Genomic DNA, 16491 nt, shown 5'->3' on the forward strand with positions numbered 1-16491 from the left:
GTGGTGATAACGGGGGGGGGGCATCAACATCCGGGTCACGCAGGCTGTTGGCGGCTTCTTCGAGGGATGCTGGTTGAGCCTGGTAAGGGGTGGGGAAGGGGAGCAATTGATTGCGGGGTGGAGAGGTTGGGGTTGGCTCTGCCGTGCCGGCCGGCGGCTTGACCTGTCCGCCCTAGTGCCCGAAAGCTGGGGGGGGGGTGAGGAACAGGCCGCGGCCGTTGCAGCCTGGCGCGACGGGCGGCGCATGCGTAGCGGGGCGGGGCGTATGGAAACTCGGGCGCGGAACTGACTGGTGCTGGCTCCTTTCCCACATTCCCCAAGGGACAGGTGCGAGGCCCTGGTCCTGCTTGTTTTCTCCTATATCGTACTGGCCCTAAAACTTCCCTGGGGAAGGGTTGTACAAGACCAAGTTCAGTGGGCTGCTAATGCAGCTGTCCCTCCCTTAACGTCATAGTTATGTTCTTGAAAAATGTGACTTTAAGCAATTCCAGTTGCGTCATAGTAGTTGCCTACTAGTATGTGGTAGCTAACAGAACATTGTGCGGCTTGGGTATGTTCTCAACTAGATTGGCAGCGCAATAGCAAAACTATGCTAACCGGGTTGACATTAAGTGAGGAGTACCTGTACTGTGGCACTGAACCTTTAAGAAGCACTCTTCAGGGCCAAGGCTGGGCTCTGAAATGGAGTTGGTTGCCTTTAGCTGTTCCTATCCCAGACAGTAATGGCCACTCGTGCGTGCGTGTGTGTTCATGCATGTGTGTGTGTGAAACCAACCCTGTGTGTGGGAGAGGGAGAGAGAAAGAAACCAGTCTTTATGGGAGCTGTTTGAAATAAATGTAACCAGTTCAAGGTTAGTTGAGAGCGAGTGTATAAGCGGTGACACAGGGAAACATGCCGTTTAAATAGATTTGTTTTAAGAACTAGTGAAGCCATTGTAACTTTACATAGGCGGGTACTTGGGTTCTCGGGACATCAGCTGAGTTATTCCCAGGTTACACCAGAGTGATTAAGAGCCAGGTTTGAGAGTGAAATCAGGAGTTTGAAAGATAGGCCCCCAAAGTTAAGTTGCTCCTGTGCTCTTAATTCAGTCAGGATGCCTAGGCGTGTATTTTTTTTTCCTTCAGTTTAATCTTATGTATTATAATTGGCCATGTGTACCATATATGCCATGTGCTTTGTGTCCAAATTAATGCTACTGGAGAAACTTAAGAGCTATCTGTGCTACAAATTTCTGTCTAAACCAGGGGTAGACAAAATGCAGCCCATAGGCCAGATGCGGTCCACCAGGCCATTCTATCCGGCCCGCAGGGCCCCTAAAATATTTAGAAAATTAATATTTAGCTGCCCCTGGCAGCCTGCCTTGTTGGCTTGCCAAAACTCAGTATGCAGCTCACCGCCCGAAATAATTGCCCACTCCTGGTCTAAACAAAAACTGGGAAGCAGGTTAATTAAATGCCTGCCTGGAGCTTTGTGCTTGTGTGGCTTTGTTGCTTCTCATATGCTTATTTAAAGTGTACTTGTAGTAATGCCATCAAATAGACATCTAGTCAGTTTATTTCCAGCTTCGCTTGCCTTCCTTCCCCTTGAATTGGGAGTCCTGATTTAACACTTCTTCTATTCGTTTGAATTGAATCAGTGTTATTCTGCCCTGTCCAGTCATTTAGAATAGCAGTCTACCAAACAGACTAGTAGTATTTTATACCAGCTTGGCTTGCATGTCGATGACTGTACAAGATGCAGTGAATGGGACCAGTTGTGTGTGGTGTTATTGTTTTGGGTTTTTTTTGTATTAGTTTTTCTAAATGCCTTTTTCAGGCTGGAAGTTTTAATGGCAGAGTTCCTATTAATCATGTTCCATAATGACTAGCAAGCAGACAGTGAAATGCAGGGAATGGCTATGCCTAGGGGAGTCACTTTCGAGGCCTAGGCTCAGCCCAGTGCAGGAGCTTCAAATGGACCGCACTGCCAGGTCTTAAATACGAAATTATCATATTGGAAGCTCAAAGTTATTGTATTTGCTTAAAAACTATCATACAGTGAAAAACATGCAAATAAGTGTTATTTACTTTCTGTTGCTCACTATATATCCCAGTGAGTGAGTGAGAACTGGGTCACCAACACTGAATAATGCATTTAGTTCAGTATTCTTCCTTATTTGAATACTCAGAAGTAGTGCAACCTTTTTGTTTGTGGGCTTTACTGAACCACTTCGGGTCAGAGGTGGGCAGGTTAGAGGTGTCTAGGACCCAGCTGCCACAGCTGCTTGTCCCAGCAGCAGTGCAGAGAGAGAGAGCACCTACTGCTGGAGCCCCACATCTGTGGGCTGAATCAGACTGCTTCATAGGCTGGGTCCGGCCCACAGGCCATAGGTTGTTCACCCCTGTAATGCTTAGTGATAATTATTACATTAATGACACCTGTTTGATGCCCTGTTAGTGGGACTTACTCTGTTCACATGCCAGTGTTGTTATAATACTGAATTTGGGTCAAGTATGTTGATCTGGGATCAAAAAACAAAGCCAAATGTTTGGATGATGGACAAATACATAAATATCCTTGTTTTACAGGGGGAGGTAAGTTTTCAGGATTGCAATGTTTAAAAAATTCTTCTTAGGTTATTTTTAGTGTATAGCTCTTGCATAGTAAAATTAATTACTGATTGATATTTTTAGATGTAAACAATAAAGGGAATGTCTTGAGAGTTTTGCTGTTTTAATGAAATTGTGGCCCCAGGTGACTTTTTACAGATGTGTTCAGCAGAATGTATTCCTTTTAAAATGATTGGTATGATATTTATTTGTTGCTGCAGACTTGATTGAGCTTGCTGTACCTGAAACTTGCCAGACTGCTGGGGGGAATTGAAACATTAATTCTAGGTCCAGGGCTTACTGGAGCTGTGCAGAATTAAGGTAACATTAGGGTTACCACACGTCCCAGTTTTCCCAGACATGTTCTTTTTTTTTTTTTTTTTTTTGACGGCCAACCGGGTTTGTCTCGGCATTCCTGCACAACCGCTCTTCCGATCTCGGCATTCCTGCTGACCGCCTGTTCTTATGTCCTGGTGGGTTTTTAAAATGTGAGCAAATGTCCAGGTTTTATCTTTGCCTCCACTTTTCCCAGGTATGAACAGCTTGGATCTGGGAGCAGTAAGCCGATTGGCTGTTGGGAGTCACGTACACTTTGTGTGAGCCCTGGCAAGTGTGTGTGTGTGCGTGTCCTTTTTTTTTTGATCCTGGAAATATGGTAACCCTAGTCCTGAATTATGGGCTTCTTTGTATAAATACTTGATGTCCAAAACCCCTTTGTTATCCTGGTCCAAATGCCCAGGTGCTAAAACTAGCATAATTTTTATAAAGATTCATCAACACCTTTTGCATATTCTCAGGAATTGCCCTGAGAGGGAATAGAAGCTGTTGGTATCTTGATTTGGCTGGAGTTGGGCCTGACCATTGCTGTTGCCAGCTCTAGCCGTGTCCATGAGCCCTGTCATGCTGCCGCATGGGGAGGGGCTGATGCAGTGGAGTGAAAGTTTTGGCCTAAAATTTACTTTTTTTTAAGGCTCATCTATGTCCAGGTAGACAGGTTTTATGCCTCCAAGATCAGGCTTGTGCTACAACTCCCATCTGCCTGAGCTCCTATTTTATACAATCTTCTAGTTTCCTTTGTCATAAAATCTCCAGATTAGCCTGGTTAGTTGGATTTCTACCAGGTGAGTTTGTTGTGGGAGAATTTTTCTCTTGATAAGTTGGTTCTCCTTAGCAGGAGCCTGCTATTTAGGGTGGTTCTGTTTCAGTTGGGAGGCACTTCAGTTATTCTTTTTGTTATCTCTGTACTAATAGCTCTATGAATTCCTGTCAGAAATGGTGGCAAAAGGATAATAGAGAAGGCAAACAAACACTGCATTCCAAATGGATTTTGTTGTTAGATGGATAATTGTATAAAAAAGCTGTACCTAGATTCTGTTCATCATTGTATTTGACACCCTAAAATATGATAAGCACTCTCAGAAGAAGTGTTAAAGAATCAACTACAAATAAGTCCTCTTGTCAGTACTGTAGTGTCCAGCTCATTTTACCTGGAATTCAGAAAAAAACAATACTTTTGCCAGCTCTGCTATACTAGGTTGATTTTGTTGGTATAGTTGTATTGGCAAGTACTTTCTGATGAAGATGCTGGCCTATACCAGTACAGTTATTTTTCTTTCCAGATAGGAGTACGGTAGTTTTACCTAGGGACCTACTTAAATTGTGGCATGACAAAGGGATTTTCACGCCCTGCTTGTGGCACGCAGAGCTGATTTTGTGGGCATTTAACAGCGCCCCCACTCTGTGCTACAGATTGGCAGAGGAGTTCTGGTGGCCCCATTCCTTGCTGCTGATTGGCTGAGGCACAAAACCTGCATAATTAAATGGCACATTCTGCAGAAATATCGTATAAATTTCCACATTATTATAAATGTAAATATTACATTTACATCTAAATTTAAATATATTGTGAATATAAATTATATACAATATGAACAGTACCATATCATTTGTAGTGTTCTACAAAAAGTTCAGAAATACTAAATGATGCTAAACTTGATAGAAACCATTCGTGTCGTTAACTGCTAGTATGCAGCATCCACCAGCAGTTGCAGAAGACATTCTGTCTTTGCAGTGTGAACGCTTATCCATACACTGAGATTCCATGTTGTGCATCTGCTGAATTGGTTGGAATTATAAGGCAGTGTTTAGAAAAGTTGTAGAGTTATGGAAACTGGTCAGAAACCAGAAACAGACTCCCAAAACGCAGTGATAGTCAGAGGCATCTGGAATTCTGTGATAAAATTTGTGTAAGCAGCACATTTGTTGTTATGCTCTTTCTGCCATCCAGGGATTGATTTAAGAAGCTGAGTGTCAAAACTCAAAAAAGATACCTGATTTGGGTAAAAAATGCAAACAGCTCTTTTTTTTTTTTTTAAGAGTGAGCTGTTTTTTTTTTTAAACTGTGGTGGTAATGCAGGGGTGGGCAAAATATGTCCCGTGGACCAGATCTGCCCCACAGAGGGGCTTTGCACAGCCAGCATCTTGTTTCTTGGTCTTGCCTGGCCCAGGCACTGCCAGGCTGTGGAGCATCTTACTGCCCCCCCGGGCACCCAGTGGGGCTGAGGTGACTCAGCAGCTGGACTGCCTTTCTAGGCAACCTAACTAGCTGTGGCTCCTTCCAGCTGCCACCGTTACTGGCCCCAGCCCTGCAGTACTGGTGGGGACACGCTCACGCAGCCCTAACCCGGCACGCCCCGTGCCTGCTCCAGACTCTCGAGTCCAGGCTTAGCAGTGGTGACAGCTGCCGGGCAGAAACTGTTGCTTGGGATGGGAGGAAAAGCAACTCTTCCCCCTTGCTGCTGCTGGGTAGTTCTTGGTGCAGCTGCCAGGAGCCTGCGTCCCACTGGGCTGCCCTGAACTGTCACCACTGCCACGTTGGGCAGCCCAGGGGTGGTGGTGATAGCAGTGGAGCTGTAGGGCAGCCCAGCATAATGTGGGCTGCAGGTGGGTGCACAAACAACTGCTTGGCAGCAGTGAGGGGGAGGGACCTCTTCTCCTGCGCCGAGCAACAGTTTCTGCCCGGCACTACTGCTGCTGCCACTGCTGAGCCTGGGCAGGTGAGTCCGGAGCAGGTGTAGGGCACTGTAAGTTGGGGCTGTGTGCAAGGTTCCCTGTCAGTACTGCAGGGCTGAGGCCAGCCGTGGTGGCAGCCAGAGGGAGTTTCCTCAGCCCTGCCGCAAGCCTAGGGGGCAGCAGGACGTTCCATGGCCAGGTGGTGCGGAGCAGATCCAGGGCAGGTTGGGGCTGTGCGCTGTTGATGATGGCAGGGAGGTGCTGCAGGACGGGCAGGTGCTGACCAGCTCATGGGGGCCCAGGCAGGGGGTTCCCATGCACACCCCATCATACTTTCAAACTACCCCCCACACAATCACACACCCCACAAACACTGCATCCACCTATACCCTCTCTCACATCCACGCACAAGCCCAGCACATACACCTGTGCACCTTGGTGGGAGGGGGGTGCTACTGCTGCATGCACACACCTTGCCAGACATGCACCCACATACAACCCCTAGCCATTTCCCCCACATACCCCACAACCTCCATACCCACCCACCCATATACATCCCCACATACCTTCAACACCTTCCCCCCCCCCCCACACGCACATAGCTCTCCACAATCATAGAATCATGGAAGTAGGGTCGGAAGGGACCTTGTAGATCTTCAAGTCCGACACCCCGCCTGAGCAGGAGAAAAAACTGGACTCAAATGATCCCAGCTAAGTAGGCATCAAGCCTCCTCTTAAAGACCCCCAGGGTAAGAGCCAGCACCACTTCCCATGGAAGTGGGTTCCAGATCCTAGCCGCCCTGACTGTGCAGTAGTTCTTACAGATGTCTAATCTAAACCTACTCTCCAATAACTTGTGGCCATTATTCCTTGTTATGTCAGGGGGCGCTAGGGGAAACAAGGTCTCTCCCAAATCCTTCTGGTCCCCCCTAGTGAGTTTGTAGACAGTCACCAGGTCCCCCCCTCAGCCTTCTCTTGTGAAGGCTGAACAGGTTCAGGTCCCGCAGTCTCTCATTGTAGGGTCTGCCCTGTTGTCCCCGGATCATGCGGGTGGCCCTCCTCTGGCCCCTCTCCATGTTGTCCACATCCCTCCTGAAGTGGGGCGCACAGAACTGGCACAGTACTCCAGCTGTGGCCTGACCAGTGTTGCGTAGAGGGGGAAGGATCACCTCCTTGGCCCTGCTTGAGATGCACCTGTGGATGCATGACAAGATCCGGTTAGCCCTGCCAACCGTGACCTTGCATTGTTGGCCCATGTTCATCTTGGAGTCAGTAATGACTCCAAGGTCCCCTTCTGCCTCCGTGCTCTCAAGAAGGGAGTTTCCCATCTTATAAGTGTGCTGCTGGTTACTACTGCCCAAGTACAGCACCCTGCACTTGTCAGTATTGAAATGCATCCTGTTTTTGTTAGCCCACCCCTGTAACCTATCCAGGTTTTGCTGCGGTCTTTCCCTCCCTTCTAGCATGCTAACCTCACCCCACCCCAAATTTCGGTATCATCAGCAAATTTAAACAGGTTGCTTTTTACCCCGTCCAAATAGCTGATAAAGAAATTGAACAGCGCGGACACAAGGACTGAGCCGTGGGGGACTCTGCTGCCCACTTCTCCCCCCACCCAATCCCACACTGCTCCTATACCCCCCACAATATACAAGAGTAAGATTTCATTTTGAGCTGTTATGCAATCGCCTCTATACACACAATGCAAACACACACAAATCGGGACAAAAATATATATTTTTAATTAAATTAAAATATGTTATTGTAGATGTTTGATTTTTTAGTGTGTGTGTGTGTGTGTATATTTTTTTTATTTTTATTTATTTTTTTTCTGGTTGCAAGATGGCAAGCCTCCTTCCCAAAAGCTGTACTTTCAGGGGCAAGAGGAGGGACTTCTGGTGGCAAAGGTCAGGGGTTAAGGGATTTCGGGTCCCAAAATGGTGATTGGGGGGTTGGGCGCTTGTGAAAGGACTTAACAGCTGACCAAAACTGCTTAAACAGCCTTCCAGCTGAAATACTTGCCTGTGGTAGTGACTGATTGTACTTGTAGTACTAATTCAACTATGCAGCTGTTGTCAGGAATAGTTCTTGTCTCCACTGGTTTTCAGTTTGACAATTGTTGTGATGCCATGTCTTCAACCCAATTTATCAAATCCATCAATTTGTTGTGTTTTTGGTGAATCAAAGCCTGCTGACTTTCAAACCATGTTAGAAACCCCGTGAACCAGACCACATTTTCAGCCACAAGTTTAACTTGATCTTCAGTGTTGCCCGGTTTTAAGAGATTGTGTAGTTTAAGCATACACTTTGTTCTGGGTGTGACTTAAAGCTTGTTACACAAAAATTGCTGGTAGTACTTAATATTCCATGTGCCTCTCACTGCAGGGCGGGCAGGGGATGGCTTGGCAGTGGAGCACAGAACCCAGCACGCAGCGGCAGCTTGCTTCTGCCTTGTGCACAAATCTGGGGGGCCCATGCCCTGCCTGGACAAGACGTGGCTCTGTCTCACTACTTGCCCTGGCCTCAGATTCCATTTACTCCAACCCGGCCCCACTCCCACACCATGGGGACCTCAATTCCCCACCCCCCCGCTTCCCTCGCACACACATTTACCTGCTGGGTGGTGTCCGTCTGTCTGCGGTGCATCTGTCTGTGTGTGTGCCCCTCACTTCAAAGCCACAGTTGCCCCCCACCCAGCCCTGCTGCTGCCTTTCACCCTTGGCCTATAGTACCCCACGTGCTGCCTGGGTATGTGGGAGCCCCAGGCTCCAAACCCACAGCCCCCCACACCTTCACAAATCCCCCCCCCTTCAACCAGACAAAATACCTGCATAATTTTGCATAAATGTGAGTTTTTCTGTGGATAATTTTGAGTTTTTAGCTGTGCAATTAAAATTGCAATTAATTGGCAACTAATTTTTTTTTAATCATACAACTAATCGCAATTAAATTTTTAAATAATTTGACGGCTCTAATTCTAACAATTCAGATTTTGCAGACTGAACATGTGAATCTATTATCTGGCAAAGCTTGTAGATAACCCTGGCAGAGCTTGTTTGTGTATGGGGAAACTGCCAGTATTTGGGGTGTGCTTATTCAAGTAGTCCTTTAGTGTCAGGTTATTAATTTTCTCCAGAGGTACGTTGGTATCTGTGAATATGTCCCTAGCTTGAGTGTAGCTTCTCTTCTTGTTAAACTGCTTTCAGTGGTTCTTTTAAGCATTGAGGACATTGTTGCTTGTTTCTTGCTCTGACCTTCACCCTCTGCAGAAGGCTTTTGCTTTCTATAAGATTCAGACTCTAACTACTGATCAATGAATGCTGTTTTTTCGTGATGCATCCAGAGTCACGCTGCAAGATGAATACCACTTTACCACCACGGAACTGCATTACATGGTCCTAGCTGAAAGTGTTTTGATTTTTTTTTTTTAATACTTATTTTTGGACTGTAGCATTGCTGCAGTGCGTCCATCTTCTTAAAAGATGGCACTGAAACACTTTTTTGCTTTCCTGACTGGCACCTTTGCTTAGTCTGTCACTAGCTTAGCCTCTCAGTAGTTCTCATTCAGATCATGTGCTCTAAGGCTGTGGTGATTGCTGTGCTTTCTTTGTATTCCAGTAAGCATTTTTTACGGGCATTGATTCTGTGGGAAATCATGGCCAACACCATTTTTTTTGCACCAATCACCGTTTTTCACAGTTTCCAAAAAAATTGTGAAACCGTGATTTAAGTAGGTCCTTAGCTATACCCAGTAGAAATCAGTTTCATTTTGGTGTAACTGTATTTGTACTGAGACTGGAGTTCCTCTTTATCTGTGCCTCTGTAGCTGAACCAGCATGGTGTTCCAGTGTAGACCAGACTTACGTGGTGAGAAGCATGAAAGTCTTTATTAGATGGGTGTATTGTAGAAATAATATACACAGTTGGCTGCTCATTAAGGGTGCTTCACTGGGACATCTGTTCCACTGCCTTCAAGGATACTAGGTGGCTCTTAAGAAGTCCAGGCAGGGACATCTCCTCCATCCTGGTGAGGGGCTCAGCTCACATGAGAGAGTAACAATGGCTGGGAGATCCAGATCATTATCATCCCATAATTCTCTGGGCTCACCTTAGTCTGTTCCATTATTAGGCAGGCATTCTGAAACTTGGAGTGCAGAAGACTTAAGATCCTGGTGTTATGTTGAAGCTTCCAGGGCCTGCAGGGAGTTGGGAAGCCCTGGGGCACCAACTATTGAGCAGCCCATATGGCAGGCCACCACTAGTACCTCATAGCCAGGAAACAGGTGGGCTGGTAGGAAACCATGAAAAATTCTGAAAGACCCTTGCATATGTTTTATTGGAAACTGGTCAAAACCAACAGTTTTTGGGTATAAAAACAAGAGCAAAAAAAAAAAAAAAATTGGGGAAAATACCTATAGAAATACCTGCTTTCTTCTGCCTCATCCCTCAATAATTACTGGTTCTATTTTTTTTTAAAAGCAGGGCTGTTTGGTTTAGAGGTTTGGGGTTTATATGCCACAAAGTTTGAATTGAGAACTGCCGTTCAGTTTTTAACAAGGCCTGTGTTTGTTTAAACCTGTGAAGAGTTTTCAGGTAACTAAAAATACTTCTTTTAATATGTATTGGTGTAGAATTTGAGGTGAAGACAATACAGTATGGTAAGCCATGTGCAAAAGTTTTTGGTAAAGAGAGTATCTTTTTAATTTTAGTATATTTAGTGCATTTAACCTTTTGGTCCTTGGGTCCTTAAGTAATTCGCTTCTCCTATGGGATATTGTAAGGGCAGTAGCGGTTTAAGGACTTTATCTGTAGGTATCCACTTATATTTCAGGGAAAAACTGTTTTTCCTCAAACTGAACCTGCAAATGTGGGGCTGGTTTACAGTGGTCATTGTGCACCATCTCCTGTGACGCGACTCTTTTTTCATTTACCATCTCAGTGCCTGATTTACATTGCCTTATACCTTGAGTAATAACTTGCACAAGTGAAAAGTGGAAGTAAATTGTTACCAAGCTTAAATGTTAGTGTTTTACAACTCTTTTTAATTATTTAGGTCTGAGTCTACAATTTAGATTTTACTGGTATAACATGGTTGTAGGTGTGAAGGTAGTTGCATTAGTAAAAGTGCTAATATGAACCCAGTTATGCTGATGTAGAACATATGGCAATAAGCTATACCCAGAGTAACTCCATTTGCATTAAAGGAATTTTACTAGCATAATCAGGTGTATAATTTAGTCTTTGAGGAAGAGACTTATTCACTTCAGCTTGGTACAAGCTAAATATAAAGTCTAATAATATCTAGAACCTTACTGAAAAGCATTTATAGTGACTAATTTTTAAGGGCTGTATTTTTTAAAAAAGGTTGCATTTAGTGGAGTAAAGCATTCTTTAAATTCTCTGCTTGGTACATAGGGCAACTTAAATAGCAAAATATAGACAGAATTATATTTCTATGTGCATTTTGCATTAGAACTTACAACTCTTTTTAAATGTGTCCCTCACTTACTTTTATTTACATTACAAAAATAAAAGTCCTGTTCTGTTTTGGATTATCAGAATTTACCAACAGTTTAAAAATAAGTCAAGGAAATAATAACTGTCACAATTTTGGGACTCAAGACACCTAGGGTGCCATCCAGATAAGCACACACGTGCATTTCCCCAGAGACTAATAGCAGTGCCATGGAGTTGCACTGCTGTTACTTGTCACTGGGGAGCGCCTGTGCATGTGCACTCTGAGCGGCAACTTGCCCTGGGTGGGGCAGGGGAGGCTGGGATCAGCACCTGGGCTGGCCCAAGCAGCTTTACCTGGGATTCTGGGTGCCTCCTGAGGCTCCAGTGGTGGTTATCTGGGCGCATGGAGCCTGGATGGCCATTGGAGTCTGGCTCTGGCCCTGCTAGGCTCTGGCTTTGGGTGGTGCACGCTGCCACCATGTGCACTGCCCCACGTTTTTCTGCTGTGGGTTTTCTGGATCTGGATCTTGGTGTAACACCTCCCCCCCCCCACTGTATTGCAAATTTGCAGTATGGTAAACACCTGTATGTATGGCAAGTGTGGTTTGGGGTGCCACAGACAGGTGTTCAGCGCTGCATACTGTATGTGCGTGCTTGTCTGGATGCACCCCTAGAGTCCAAGATCTGGCTGTGCTGAATTGTGACAGTTCTGTCTTGTGGTTCTACAACTGCAGAACCTTCCATGTGTGACACAGTGTTGTGAAGTCCATTTATACTCTGCTCGCTCTACTTTAAGCCTGGAATGCCCAGTTGTGTGAGGTTTTTGCATACATTATACAACATGCACTACATGAATCAGCCTCACGAGGGAGTTCTTCCACAGTTTCTCAACCCTTCTCTTGCTTATGAGTAGAAACTATAATTGGATCTAGCCACATCAGCTCATTGCCAGAAACTCAGAAGGGGTGGCGAAAATGGGAAGGGATACAGACTTTATTTCATTGAACTTGATGACAACCAAATGATGCAGTGTTATCAAATACTGTAAGAAGATGCAGCTGAAAGATACTGTGGCCTGTTTTACAGCTGTGATACTCCAGGATATAAGGCCCAGTAACCATGATTTAAAGTATCTCATGTTGACGCTGGATTTGGACCCAGCACCAATACCTTTGTTCCGGGTGAGTACAACCCTTAGACTGAACACAACACCAGCCAGTTGGTAATAGGCGAATTTATTGATAGAGGAAGAACAAAAAAGCAACAAAACAAACAAACAAACCATTCTATAGTTACCAATTCTAGGGCTGTCATCAGAGTCAAAGTACATCTGGTCAGGATGCAGGCTCCGCTCTGAGGCTCTCTCTCCTAGGTGTTAGTAGTCTGGAAGTGGGATGCCAAGACCCACAGCCCTGCTTCAGTGACATGGGCTGCTAGTATGTGCCCTCTATTCATGGTGGACCCAGGGACCCTACCTGGGGGACAGGAATGGGGACCCCTCTCAGGCAGCAAAACAGGGAGGGATGGACAGGACAAAGGGAGGGACCCTTTGTTACTCTCAAGTCTCTGCTTTTGTATTCTCCTTTCCCCCTTGATGACTCCTGATGACTCTTCATCCTTGGCTATCTCTGGTTGGTTGTCTCTCTGTGGTCACATGTTCACGTAGCCTTCCAGGCCTTCTCCTAATTTAGTCTGTTCCCTGCAAACCAGGACTTAGGTCCCCCTGCTCTCTGAGGTCTTGTTGCTGGTGTTACTTGTCTTGTGTTATCGGACAGTATGGTACATACTTGTTTGGTTCCCAGGCTGTTTCCTAGACTGTGTCCTTGTTTGTCTTGTTGTGCTAGACAGCCCGTCTACTTTCAGGGCCATCAGAAACTCTGTGTGTGTGTCTCCCAACCTCTTTAGAAATCCAGTTAACCCCTGCTGCCCATCTTGACCTCTTATAATGTATATCTCTATATCTGTAAGCCAATTCCCAAAAACCAGGCCTTTAAATACTGTTTCTAAGCCAGTATCCCAGACTGCCGAAAATCAAAAATTTGGTGGCATTGTTTTAAGTGAAGATGCATACTTTTCATACCTATTAGTTCCTTCCTATTTCAGACTATTCTGCTTAGATTTGACATATAAAAGGACTGTATGTTTCAAGGACTGGCATAGCAGTAAGAGATTTAGGACTCTCACCAATAATCCCAAACTAGTGGCATTCTGGGTGCTTTGAGATGCAGCACTACATGGTTTTGTTCTTTTAATAGTGGAGAAAATAAATTTGAATACAAAGTGCTTATTTTTCATTATCTGTGTTCTTAAAGGAACAGTTTACCACTGGACCATTCTTTTCCCCAGTCAAACTGATTTTTTTTAGTCAGCCCTGCATAAATCAAAAATTGGTTTTTGCTTCGCAAGACCTTTAATAAATGCCTATCATAATGCAAAAACAGAGAGAACAAAAAGAAAGGTAGCTGAGGTTGAGTATTGAACCCATATACAATTCTTCTTCAGTTTTACTAAATAAGCCACTTTTACTTTCCAAGTTTTCTTTGATCTAGGCCTAAAAGTTTGAATCTCCCAACTTCAGTAATTGCATCCTGCAGTATGGTCTTAAGCATAAATAATGCAGGTAAAAATTTTTATCACTGACCTAAAAGGGATGTTTGTATCTGTAGGGTAAAGGCAAAATAAATCTAAATGAGTTAATAGAAGATTGTAATGATTTCAGAGTTTTTCCAATTCTGCTATTGTGTCTTTGCTACTTATTGGGTAGTTGGGTTTTTTTTTTTTTTTTTTTTTTTCATTCTTCCTATTGATTTCTCGAAATATGAGGCAGGAAAGGAATTGAAAAATGAATGACAAAATGGAATTATAAAAAGAAATATAAAGAATCCTGTATCTGTAGAATTCTTCTGACTTTTTTCATACTTAATTTTTTTTATACAAGTGATGCTTGTAAGTGTTTTCCGGCTGTCTTGGTCATAGTGAGAAGCAGGGTTTTTTAGTAATAACCTTAAATGAACCAACTGCATAGCTGGGGGAGTGATTAGAAATTCTTTCAGGCATGAAGTATCTTTTTTTAGGTCTGGGAATAGAGTAGGAAGATCCTAACTAAGTACTAGATAAAACAGTGGCTTGTATTACCTCCATGTATAAATAAAAACAGTCATGCTGTAAACTGCAAAGAGATGTTAGCAAAAATAACTTTGAAACAAGAGGTGTGCAGTTGAATTAGACAATCTAGTTCAAGAATAAGACCATCCAAAATGGAAGAGTCATTATTTCCCATGGAGAACAAAGAAGATGGAAGAGACATCAGTTAGATTATGAGCTATGGATATGAGTTTAGTCTACGGGATTTAATGTCTAGTAAAGTTACTATTTTTTTTTTTTGTTCCCAGGCCCAACTTTGAAAGGTGTTTTGTAGTCAAGGAAAACTGACAGGGACTATAAGATCAGAAATAGAGTGATTTTCTTCTGTGAAAAATGTTCTCCAGGTTATTGGGTGTTTCTCTCCTCTATCATTTTTTTTCCCATGAGTTCATTCTGGTATGTAGTCGTTGTTTAGTGTCACCTATATAACTTCAATGAGGGCATTGGGTGCATGGTTTCATTGTGGGGCAGTATAGATTTTGATAGCAATAGAGATGTATTCATTGGCGTGTTTAGAGAGCTTTGGGTTCCACTTATTATTGAAGTGTGCTTCTGACAGATGAGTTGCATGAGGTTTGGTGGTGGTTTGAAAGCTGGAAGTTGTGCAGGGTGGTTCCCTCTAAACGACTGATTTCATCTGTGCTGGAAATTAAACACAAGCCATCCTTTTTTCTGGTATTTAGCTTCAGTTGTTTCTGTTCTTTTTTTCCCCAGACCTGAGGAAAGGCACTTCAGGTCTAAAAATCTGTTGAACATCTCTCCCAAATATACAACTGATTCAGTAATGGATACCACCACAGAAACCTTGCTTCTCACATATTCCTTGGACTGAACTAGCTGTAACAACACCCCCCCCCAACTCTTCCTAAACACTCAGTTTAAGGTATGACTAGTTATGAAAACAATTTTATGTTAGCGTGAAGTAAAGAGTAAGAGTCTAAGAGAATGTACAGCATAATGCTTTCTTTTCAGGCAAAAGATTTATATTATTACTTAAATATCTTGTTCTGTAATTATATTTTAGTAATTGTTTCTATATCCAGTGGAGCATTTCAAGTGATTTATAGTAGAGAACATTGGGCATAGAAAAAGTTTATCCTTATAATGCATAACTTAAATTTACTTTGCAGGACAAATAAAGGCAAATTCTGCTGGCAATGTAGTCCATGTGCTAATTTGAAGCTTTATGGAATAATTTAGCTTGATAAAACACCCTTCACTTTAGGATCCCAGATGAGTTTACAGACTATGCGTGTGGCTACATATTGCTGGAAAATAGCTCCTTTGAGGGCAGGCAGCTACAAACAGCTAGCTCACAGCATCATACGGTGGTTACATCTTTACCAACAGCAGAGAAAGTTCCTTTTGGAAACGCATCTTGGATTTTTAATGTGTAATTTTTAATCCCATCAGACAAGCATTTCTTCTTTTTCCTGGGATAAAACTGAGAAAATTGATATTTAGTTAAATGGCTGTTTTGTTTCCAAATACTGTCTAAGGAAACAAGTTTGGAGGTAGTTTACTTTCCATTTCTTTCATGCAAGCATATTTAGATACGATTAGATGGGAATAGAAACCCTCTAATTTTTCCACTAAGATTAGGTACGGTGCTAACAACAAGGGGGAAAATACTAAGCAAAAAATGTAGAGTAGGCATACTTCAATTAGTTACTTCTGTGGAACTGATCTGGAGGGCTATTCGGATCTATTTAATAGACTTTCACTGATGTCTTTCATAACATGTTTGACATCAATATTTTCTAAATTTAATGGTTTTTAACTTCTGTGCAGCAAAGGGAAACAGAGCCGTAATTGCAGTGCTTCACCTGTATGTTATATTTATATGACGGTTTACTCTGAGGAGGTATGTGATTATCGTCATTAATACACATAGCTGTTGTATGCTATTTTTCACTAGTAAATCCCAAAGGGGTGTTGATATTATAGCAAAGGATTTATTGTCCTAAAGTTCAGGTAATTGAAAATGTTGTGATCTTGGATTGGCAGAGAGGGATCTTGGAGGCATGATTGACTCCAGGATGAATATGAGTCGCCAATGCGACAAAGCAATAGGCAGAGCCAACCGCACCCTGTCATGCATCACTAGCAGGTCCAGAGATGTTTTGCTCCCCCTCTATGCGGCACTGGTCAGGCCGCAGCTGGAGTACTGTGTCCGGTTCTGGGCGCTGCACTTCAAGAGGGATGTGGAGAACCTGGAGAGGGTCCAGAGGAGGGCCACTTGTATGGTTGAGGGTCTCCGTGGCCAGCCCTATGAGGAGAGGCTGAGGG

General features: G+C 43.7%; 2 protein-coding genes across 2 annotated transcripts in view; one reads left to right on the forward strand and one right to left on the reverse strand.

Moving 5' to 3' along the window:
- Positions 1–60: 60 nt before the first annotated feature.
- Positions 61–16491, forward strand: part of ASB3 (ankyrin repeat and SOCS box containing 3) — a 112669-nt gene continuing 96238 nt past the window's right edge. Inside the window, exon 1 of the mRNA XM_019549305.1 lies at positions 61–82. The gene's annotated coding sequence lies outside the window, so the exon portion shown is untranslated. The remainder of the gene's footprint in view (positions 83–16491) is intronic.
- The window catches only part of CHAC2 (ChaC cation transport regulator homolog 2), a 31903-nt gene continuing 29018 nt past the window's right edge, over positions 13607–16491 (reverse strand). The window contains exon 3 of the transcript XR_002103556.1: positions 13607–14844. The gene's annotated coding sequence lies outside the window, so the exon portion shown is untranslated. The remainder of the gene's footprint in view (positions 14845–16491) is intronic.

This window comes from Crocodylus porosus, unplaced genomic scaffold, assembly GCF_001723895.1.
Source record: "Crocodylus porosus isolate Cpor-Errol unplaced genomic scaffold, CroPor_comp1, whole genome shotgun sequence".
Taxonomy (NCBI): domain Eukaryota; kingdom Metazoa; phylum Chordata; order Crocodylia; family Crocodylidae; genus Crocodylus; species Crocodylus porosus.